Source organism: Pinus tabuliformis, chromosome 2_2, assembly GCF_031772625.1.
Source record: "Pinus tabuliformis cultivar Carrire ecotype Pingquan chromosome 2_2, CPIR1, whole genome shotgun sequence".
NCBI classification, from domain to species: domain Eukaryota; kingdom Viridiplantae; phylum Streptophyta; class Pinopsida; order Pinales; family Pinaceae; genus Pinus; species Pinus tabuliformis.
The window spans coordinates 857,101,056-857,109,693 of NC_142300.1; the positions used below are offsets into that span (position 1 = coordinate 857,101,056).

The 8,638-nt window shown below is 38.2% G+C and overlaps 1 long non-coding RNA gene across 1 annotated transcript; it reads left to right on the forward strand.

The window, feature by feature from the left end:
• The first annotated feature begins 315 nt into the window (after positions 1-315).
• LOC149195676 (uncharacterized) lies at positions 316-1,356 on the forward strand. The gene is made up of 4 exons (XR_016255167.1): positions 316-392; positions 557-623; positions 766-854; positions 1,265-1,356. It is a non-coding gene; the product is annotated as an uncharacterized LOC149195676 (long non-coding RNA).
• The last annotated feature ends 7,282 nt before the right edge of the window (positions 1,357-8,638 follow it).

An 8,638-nucleotide genomic window follows, 5' to 3' on the forward strand; every position in this document is an offset into this window, starting at 1 on the left:
AAGACACCACTACACCCTAATATCTTGCTGCAACCGAAAGGGCACCCTTATGTTTGTTTAAGGTGTTAGAGGGTGAGATTTCTTCTTACATAATATTATTGATAAGATTTGTCTTTGTTTATGACTTCAAATAGTGAAATCTGTTTCATATTTTTTTTTCTATTTGTAAAATATTTGTCATAATATTTTTACTATTTGTTAAATATTTCTCATATTATATTTCATTATTTGTTTAATATTTTTGATGTTCTTTTTACGAAAATATTTTTTCATGTTTATTGAATCTTTTTTGGTCCAATTTGTGTTTCACTTGGTAGGTGGAGAAATTAAGGTGGGGTCCTAACAATCCATATTGTGCGTTTAGGGATGATGTGGATTCTACAATGTAATGGGTGAGGGAAAAAGCTAAAGAGTTTGAGGTGTATGTAGGGTTTCATTTGTGTTCATTTAAATTAGAGGCATATTAAATTATTTGTCAGTTTTTAAAATTGAGCACAAGAAAATGTAGAAAAAGGATGGTGGAGTGCTAATTATGTTGTTGAAATATACATTGAAGGAGACATGGGGCAATGTGTTGAAGGAGACAAGGGGCAACGTATCATGTGCAATGGTAGAGGCAAAGTGTGAGTTCTACCTCTATGAATAATAGTGGTTCCATGGTGTGATGGTCAAGGAGAAGGCTCTGCAGTAGGAGATATATAAACTTAACTCAATTGTTGTATATCATTATATCATGGGTTTAAATTTCAAGACAATGTTGTGTAGGTAAATGATGGTAGAGCATTGTTGATGAAGTTGTCGAAATGTTTGTGTGAGAGAGGCATAGACCGGTCCGATAGAAGCATGGGCATATGGTGAGTTCTCTTTTGTTTAAAGCACATGTATGCTTTATTATGAAATGCTCATTTCTATTATAATGAGGCTCCTCTCTTCTTAGCTATTTAAGATTTAGAAGCATAGGCATATGGTGAGTTCTCTTTTGTTTAAAGCACATGTATGCTTTATTATGAAATGCTCATTTCTATTATAATGAGGCTCCTCTCTTCTTAGCTATTTGAGGTTTGCAATCTTTTGTCTTTGCATATGATATAATTAATTCTACATAAGATTTTTGGTCACCGTTTTAGATTTCTCTTAGCATATTTCAATATTTATATAATATTTGTCATAATGTTTTTGGTGTCTTTTATAGACTTTCATAAAGTTTTATGTCCTTTATTTAATATTTATGATTTGGTTTGTGTGGTTTTTCTTTTTCAACAAGGAAACTAAGGTAGGTCCTAACAATCCATGTTGTGGATATGGGGATGGTGCAAATTCTGCAAGGCTAGTGGTTAAAGGCAAAGTTTAAAGTGGTATGTATAATTCTATTTGTGTTTGTTTAAATATGTGGCATCTTACATTATTTGTCATTTATTTAAATTTTGAGTGGAACAAAATGCAAGAAAAGTAACATGGAGGATAACTAATGTAACTATTGAAATATCTATGAGCATCGTATTATAGTGAAGAGGTAGAGGCAGAGGTGAGTTTTCTTTTGGTGTAAAATGCATGTGATCTATGATGAAATCATTTCAGGATTCTTTTTCAAAGATGAAAAACTTCATCATTATCTCCATCTTGGAGACCAAATCAACTTTTTCCAAGTCAACATTACATTACATGCATGTTTACAACAAAGTAATCAACCCTTCAAGTTAATCACACATACATGTTCAAATACAAGGAAATCATCAACATCCCTGTGTTCATTCATATCATGCTTATGCATGCATTTCACCTTTCAACTTTCGCTTAAGTACACTGTACTTTCGAAACTGAAATGAATATAATGTTGCAGCAATAAAGTGAGTCTCCTACTCAACTTTTCCATTCACCTTCTTGGTAAAACCCTGCAACTTGCATTCCATTAACAAAGAAATGCATCAAATCAAAAGACATGCAACCTTAATTGGATAAGAACTCTAACCATTTCTTACCAATCCATTTCAAAGGTCCTTCCTTTGTCTACACATCAACATCAACATGTGAATCATCTTGAAACACATCATTTATGGAAACTTCCTTTCCATTCCTGCCATTCTTTCTTTCCACCTTCTTCAAGTTTCGTGGAAGCATTGTTGGATTCAAAATCCAACACTTTTCAACAATGTCCTTGCTTATGGCAGTAAGTGCAATGCATGTGCATCTTCTTGACAGCATGATTTGCCTTGTCCAATGGACCTTTGGCTTTTTGCTTCCTTTCCTTCAAAAGTTTCTTGTATGTGGCCATTCTCTTCCAACATCTAGAAACATTATGGTTATCCAAACCACAAAAGGAACATGCAATTCTTTTCCCATGCTTATATGGAAATTTATCATGCTTTACATAATCAAAAGGAATATGATTAGAACCAGATTTATACCTTTCTCTTTCACCTTTATTGCCTTCATGAGGAGGTGAATTGAATGAAGAAGTAGCTCCCTTTGGAACACCATCAACCTCTTCAATGGTTTCAGAGTTTCCACAACTCTCTGGTTCAAGTGTATGCTTATGAACACCTTCTTCCTGAAAATGATGTTTCAAGCTATTGCATTCCCCAAGAATACAATCTTTACACTTTTGAGGTAGAAGACCTGACATGAAACTCCTAGGAACTGTTTCAATTGTCTTCATGGCAGCTTTGGAACTTTCTCCATAAGATTGTCCATAGCCAAGACCCAAATACTTAGGCCTTTCCTCAACCATTATTGGCTCAAAAATACCCTGTGCATGTTTGCCCAAGCCTTTTCCTTCATAGCCCATCTTGGACATTAACTTGGAACCTATGCCTCTGGTATGTTTTTCAAAAGAACCAATATGAACATTCTTAGAGGAAATTGAAGACAAAATGGAATTATTTACCTCTTCTTCATGCTGATACTTGAATAAGGCTTCTTTGGCAACAAGGAGTTGTATCTCCAGCTCATGCATCCTTTCTAGGTTCATATTTGCAATATGAAGTTGTCTCTTCATTTCCTGCAATTTGTCAGAAAGCAATTGATTCTCTTCCTTCATTGAATTCAACTGCTCTCGAAGTATGATGCTCTTCCTTCCATCCTCATACATTTATCTCACCATATCCATCATGATGAACAAGTCTTGCTTCATGTCTTTATCACAGAATCTTTTAATGAAGGAAGAATTTGAGGGCTCACTTGTAGAAGTAGTCATTATCAAAATGCACAAAAGAACTTCAAACAAGATTAAAAAAGAGCTTATTCAAGCAACCTTTTGCAACAAACCTCTTGTGCTTCAAGGATTGTTTTGAGGTCCTTTGGGATAAGAAGAATGCCTTCAACTCTTCTTCCTTCTTGTCCTCTCCTGGACTTAGCTATCAATAGCTTTCACCTCTGCAAACTCAAACAATAGTCAATTTACAAACAATCAAACAATCAATCTGCGACTGTTTAAACACTTTCCAAGTTAAGCAAGCAAATAGATTGCTCTTTCAATCAAGCATTTTGATCTGATACCACTTGGGTCATGATACAACCTGCTTCATGATGCAACCTGCTCTGGTATAACTTACTCTGATATAACCAACTCCGATACCACCTTCTTTGAAGGCGGGGTTAATCAACCTGATGCTCTGATACCACCTAATCTGAAATGGGGCACTAAAGGTTTCTTGTCAGCTTACAAGAACCTCTCCCAGTCCAAAGCTTAAACAATTTCCAAGATCTATGCTTATGACTGATAATTTTTGGAATTAAAAGAACTTGAAATAGGTGTATGCTTGTGTTTGCCTTTAACTGCTTAATTGCCTTAAGTTTATTTGCTTAAACTGATATATAAACACACATAACAATAAATGCAGCAAATAAACAAACCATAAAGACAACAAGTTTAATTAGGAGTTCATGTTGATATCTTGGGCTACGTCTCCATGAACTCTAGTCAACTCAACTAGGCTCTTTGGGATTATGGTAAACTTCTTTTACAAGTTCCACACTCAACTCCATTGGTTGACAACTGAACCTATGGGTTTAGAATACCATCTTATCCTGCTGGTTGTCCATATTCTATAGACAGATCTAAGCTTCTTTGGACTAGATTCCTTCAATCAGCGCTCCAGGCTATCTTGAGCTCCTGGCTTGCACCAACTCCCTCAGAATTCTTTTACTGTCTCTGGAATTCCTTCTTCTGTCTTCAACGCACATCAGACACCAACAACAGCTTGATCATTTGATCTCTTTGCTGCTCTGAAACTTCATTACAGTAGCATGGCTCTTAGAAGTCTGTTTTGAGCCCTCTGGCTCTGCGGCTCTGCCTCCAACCTCTGGTGGCTCTGCCTCTCTCAATCCTCCAACCTCTAGTGGCTCTCTGCGAATCCTCGGCTCTACGACTCTCTAGCTTTGCAACTCTGCTGTGCTCAAGTTCTCTGGCTTTGCAACTCTACTGCACTCAACTCTCTGAGGAATCACCCCTTTGCCATTGCCCCCAACCTCTGGTGGCTCCTCTGGCTTTCTCTAGAACTGTAGCTCTACGGCTCTGTGGCTCTCGACTTTATCTGCTCTCGGCTTTGTGGCTCTTTGCCCAGCTGTGAGCTCCCTGAAGGGAGACTTCTAAAGGGATACTAGCTTCTCCACTTAGCTCTCTGGCCTTTGAACAATCCTCTGACTTTGCAGCTTCCATCCGTTCCTCTGTCCCCAATCATGAGGAATCATTCCTTTCTGCAGCTCTACGTCTCTTCGTCTGGCCTTCTGACTCACTGGCTCTGTGGCTCTGCGCTTGGCCCTCTGGCTCACTGGCTCTGTGGCTCTGCATCTTCTATAACACATTCCTGTTACAAAACGCCTGCTTACAGCGTGGCACAGGTGCGAGAGACTGTTTCCAATGGAAATGAACCGGTGGCCTTTTTCCAAAACAAAATCTGTGAAATAAAGCATATTTCGTTCGTAATGGAAATACAAAGGAATACATAGAAATCCTGACAAAACGCCTTATATCGGAACTCAAATTTTATGCTGCCGCATCTATAAACCTGTCGGGTCCGCGCATATCGCAAGTCGCATTGGCATAAGGGCTTTTGTTCCGATCGCCGATCACATCGGTGTATCGCTATCGCTGATCGCACATCGCATTGTCGCATGTCAACGACCCTTTGTATTGTGCTACCCGATCGCCAATATCGGCGCATCACATATCAACCCTTCACAATGCTACGGGTCCTTCCCCTTGGGTTATGTGCGATGCGACAAATCGCAATCGCATACTCTGTGTCCTTCGACTTGCGGTAAGTCCGCTCCTTTACTTTTCCTCCGATGTGAATTCCTCTAAGGAACATGTATTTCCCTTAAGTCCCATTTAATGAAAAATTGCCTCCTTTTCTAAGGACATTGGGAAAATTTATTTTTACAATAACTTCTTCATTCGAAGTCCATTTTAGCCCAGTCAAATTGCATTAGATTCAGAATGAAGAGATCTATGCAATGAGACTATTTCCAAGAGCATCCTTTGAATTTCATTTTTCTCTGTGAGGAATATTTTTAGACTTAGAAGTCTATGTTAGATCCATTTTGGATCACCGATACACCATTTAAAAAAAAAGGATTCATAACTATCATACATGAGGGTGCAAGGTCATTTTCCTTTCTTGATTGTGTTGGTTTGAGTTTGAGTGACCACATTTATTTGCCCTCTTGTACCCATGACCATTGCTCTTGTTGGAGAATGCAGTAAGGCAACTATTAATTCAAATTCTCCTTTTGATTAATAATTGCTTATGAACTTTAGTTATCTTCTTGTGTTTCTTTATTAGATTTTTTCATCAAACAATTATCAAGGGAAAAAACGGTAAAGACAATGGACATGGAAATTAGGCTCCAAGTCACGACAAAACGCCTCCAAGAGGAAAACCCGGGAAGAATATCTTCTCTTCTTATAGAATCTGCTTCAAATGAGAAAAACAAGACCCAAAACCCTAGACCAAGTCCTCCAAGCACCAAGTCAACCCTCCAAGAAACCCTTCCAATTAGGTCAGAGATCAACCAAGTGAACAAGGGTTACTTCTTCTTTAATCAACTACCAGGTTCAACTTCGACCCCCAGCTTCAAGTCTGGTACTTCGGTCTAACTACAACACTCCTTTCTGGCACGTGGCAATCTTCCAAGAGCTTCTTGTTGAGAATTCAATAGGGCAATGAACATGTTAATTCTCTTAACTTGATAACTGTTTGTGTTACCTTTTACTTATTAGCTTTGTTCGTTATTATTCCAATGTGCGATACATCAAACAACTACCAAAACAATAAGAACAGTGACACAGTATATAGGCTGCAAGCTAGGGCCAAAACCCCTCCTCTTGAGGAGAAAACTAGTAAATCTCTTCTTATCTTTCAGATCTTTCAATTGACGAATACCATGACCTAGACTCAGATAAATGCCCTTCAAGATAAAGTTTACCACGACCTCTTGCTGCAATATCTTCGACCTCCCAGTAAATCCGAAATTCTACGCCCCAACAATTGTTGTTGCTTCTCTAGGAGACTTCGATCTCCCTCTAATAGCCTGCCTTTTGACTTCGCTTGCCTTGTCTTAGGTCTTAGGGTTACTAAGATGCCCCAAGAGACCTTCACTTGCCTTCCCTTCTGTTCTGCTTCCAAAATCAAACCACAAGAGATTCCAGCCTAGAAACCCTAACTTCGATCTTTCCAAGAGAGATAGATAAGGCCCATAAATACTTTGACTTCTTTGACTTCTTCTTCTTCGCATTTCCTTCTTCGAGTTCTGCTTCTTCGCATAAGAGATGAATGAGTGAGTGATCCAAATGGAGGACGAGTTCCTCTTATATATGGGCTTCCTCAAGAGTGGACGTGGCTCTTCATGTAGGCTGACTTGACAGCTCCTTAGGCCGACTTGTTCTTGGAGGTATTTTGATACTTTCAAGACAAAATAAAATTTTCTTTAAAATTTACAATGTGCCCATAGGTTGTTCCATATATGATAATGACTCTTATACCTAGGACAAATCCTAGAAGCACTGAATGGGTTCTTGACCTATAAAATAAAGAACTTGAGCATGAAACCCATACTCCAATAATAATAATAATTTCTTTTTCATTTTATATTTATAAGAATACATTTCATACTTATGAAGACCAAGCCTAGTTACACAATTTTCAACACTTCTTCCTCACGCAAGATAATGTCGCCAAAGTCAACGAGAGTCAAAGTGAAACCAAGACACTATTTTGGCCTTCCTGCAACTCAACTTTGAAATATTCGGCCTTCCAGCAACTTGACTCTGAAATTTTCGGCCTCCTGCAACTCGGACTTGCAATTCTCAGCCTACAGAAACCCTAACCCTTGCACGTGTGAGAGAATATGGCCCAAAAACATATTTTTCTTGTTCTTCTAGACTTCCTCCATCTTCCTTGATCTTCACTCCATCTTCCTTGATCTTCCTTACTCTAGATTGAACTTGTTTTCTTAGAGATTGTGCTAAATAAGGTCAGATCTACTTCTATTTATAGGATTTCCATGACGTCGAATACCCTTGTTTAGGCCGACTTGTCATTGCCAAGGCCAACTTGTGCTGGGAGGTTCATAGAACTTTGTGGACTCAAAGTCAATATCTTTTACATATTACAACTTGCCCGATAGGGTCTTATACAATTGGCAAGGACTCTCTTGACTCAAGAAAAATATTCTTTTGTTAGAAATACTGGGGGGAGGGGGGTGAATCAACATTTCTTTTACAATTGTTACTTTTATGCTAGTTAAGATCACTTAGAACACAAAATGAACAATAATGAAATAAATAATTTTATTAATAACAAATGGTGAGGACTCTAATCCTCTATTACAACAAATCAACTTCCAATTTGTACAATCACACCTATGATTCCTTCCAGGCTCCAACCCTAGATGAAGACTCCAATCTTTAATTCCACTAGGTTCCAACTTGTACTTCAACAAGCACCAACTTGGTCTTCTTGAGGACTCCAATTTTCTAGGGCTCCAACCCTTTTAAATGGTTTAGGCTCCAACTTGCCTTCTTGAGGACTCCAATCCTCTATGGCTCCAACCTTCTAGTTTAGTTTCTTCAAAATGGTTTAGTGCCTCAAGACTTCCAATATCCTCTTCATCAAGTTCTGAAAAATACTCTTCAGCAACGCTCCAAAGGTATCTTCAAAAAGGTCTACAAGATCAACTTCAAATTGTCTCCAGGATGTCTACAATTAGCTTCAAAGGTTTTACAAGATGCCTTCAATATGTTCTCCTCAAGACCCTTTTATTCTAGTTCTATGAAAGTGTCTCCTAACCTGCCTTATCATCTGCTAGCAAACTATCTGTTAGATGGTCTTCAATGACCTCTTCAACACTACTTCACAATGGTGCTCTTCAAACTGCTCAAAAGGCTTCTTCACAAGACTCCTCATCAAGCTTCTTCAAGTGCTCTTCAAAATTGTTGGTCTTCACAACAAGCTGCTGCAGATATTTCTTCAAGTGTTTTACCTTGTACCAAGAATGTCCTCAAGTGTCCTCAACAAGATATCCACATCTAGTCTTGAAGGTGCTCTTCAAAACTCTGTTGTCCTTCACCCTTATTTCAAAATTTTGTTCCAAGTTTTACAAGATTACAAGGTTTCCTAAGAACAAGCCTTGTGTTTCT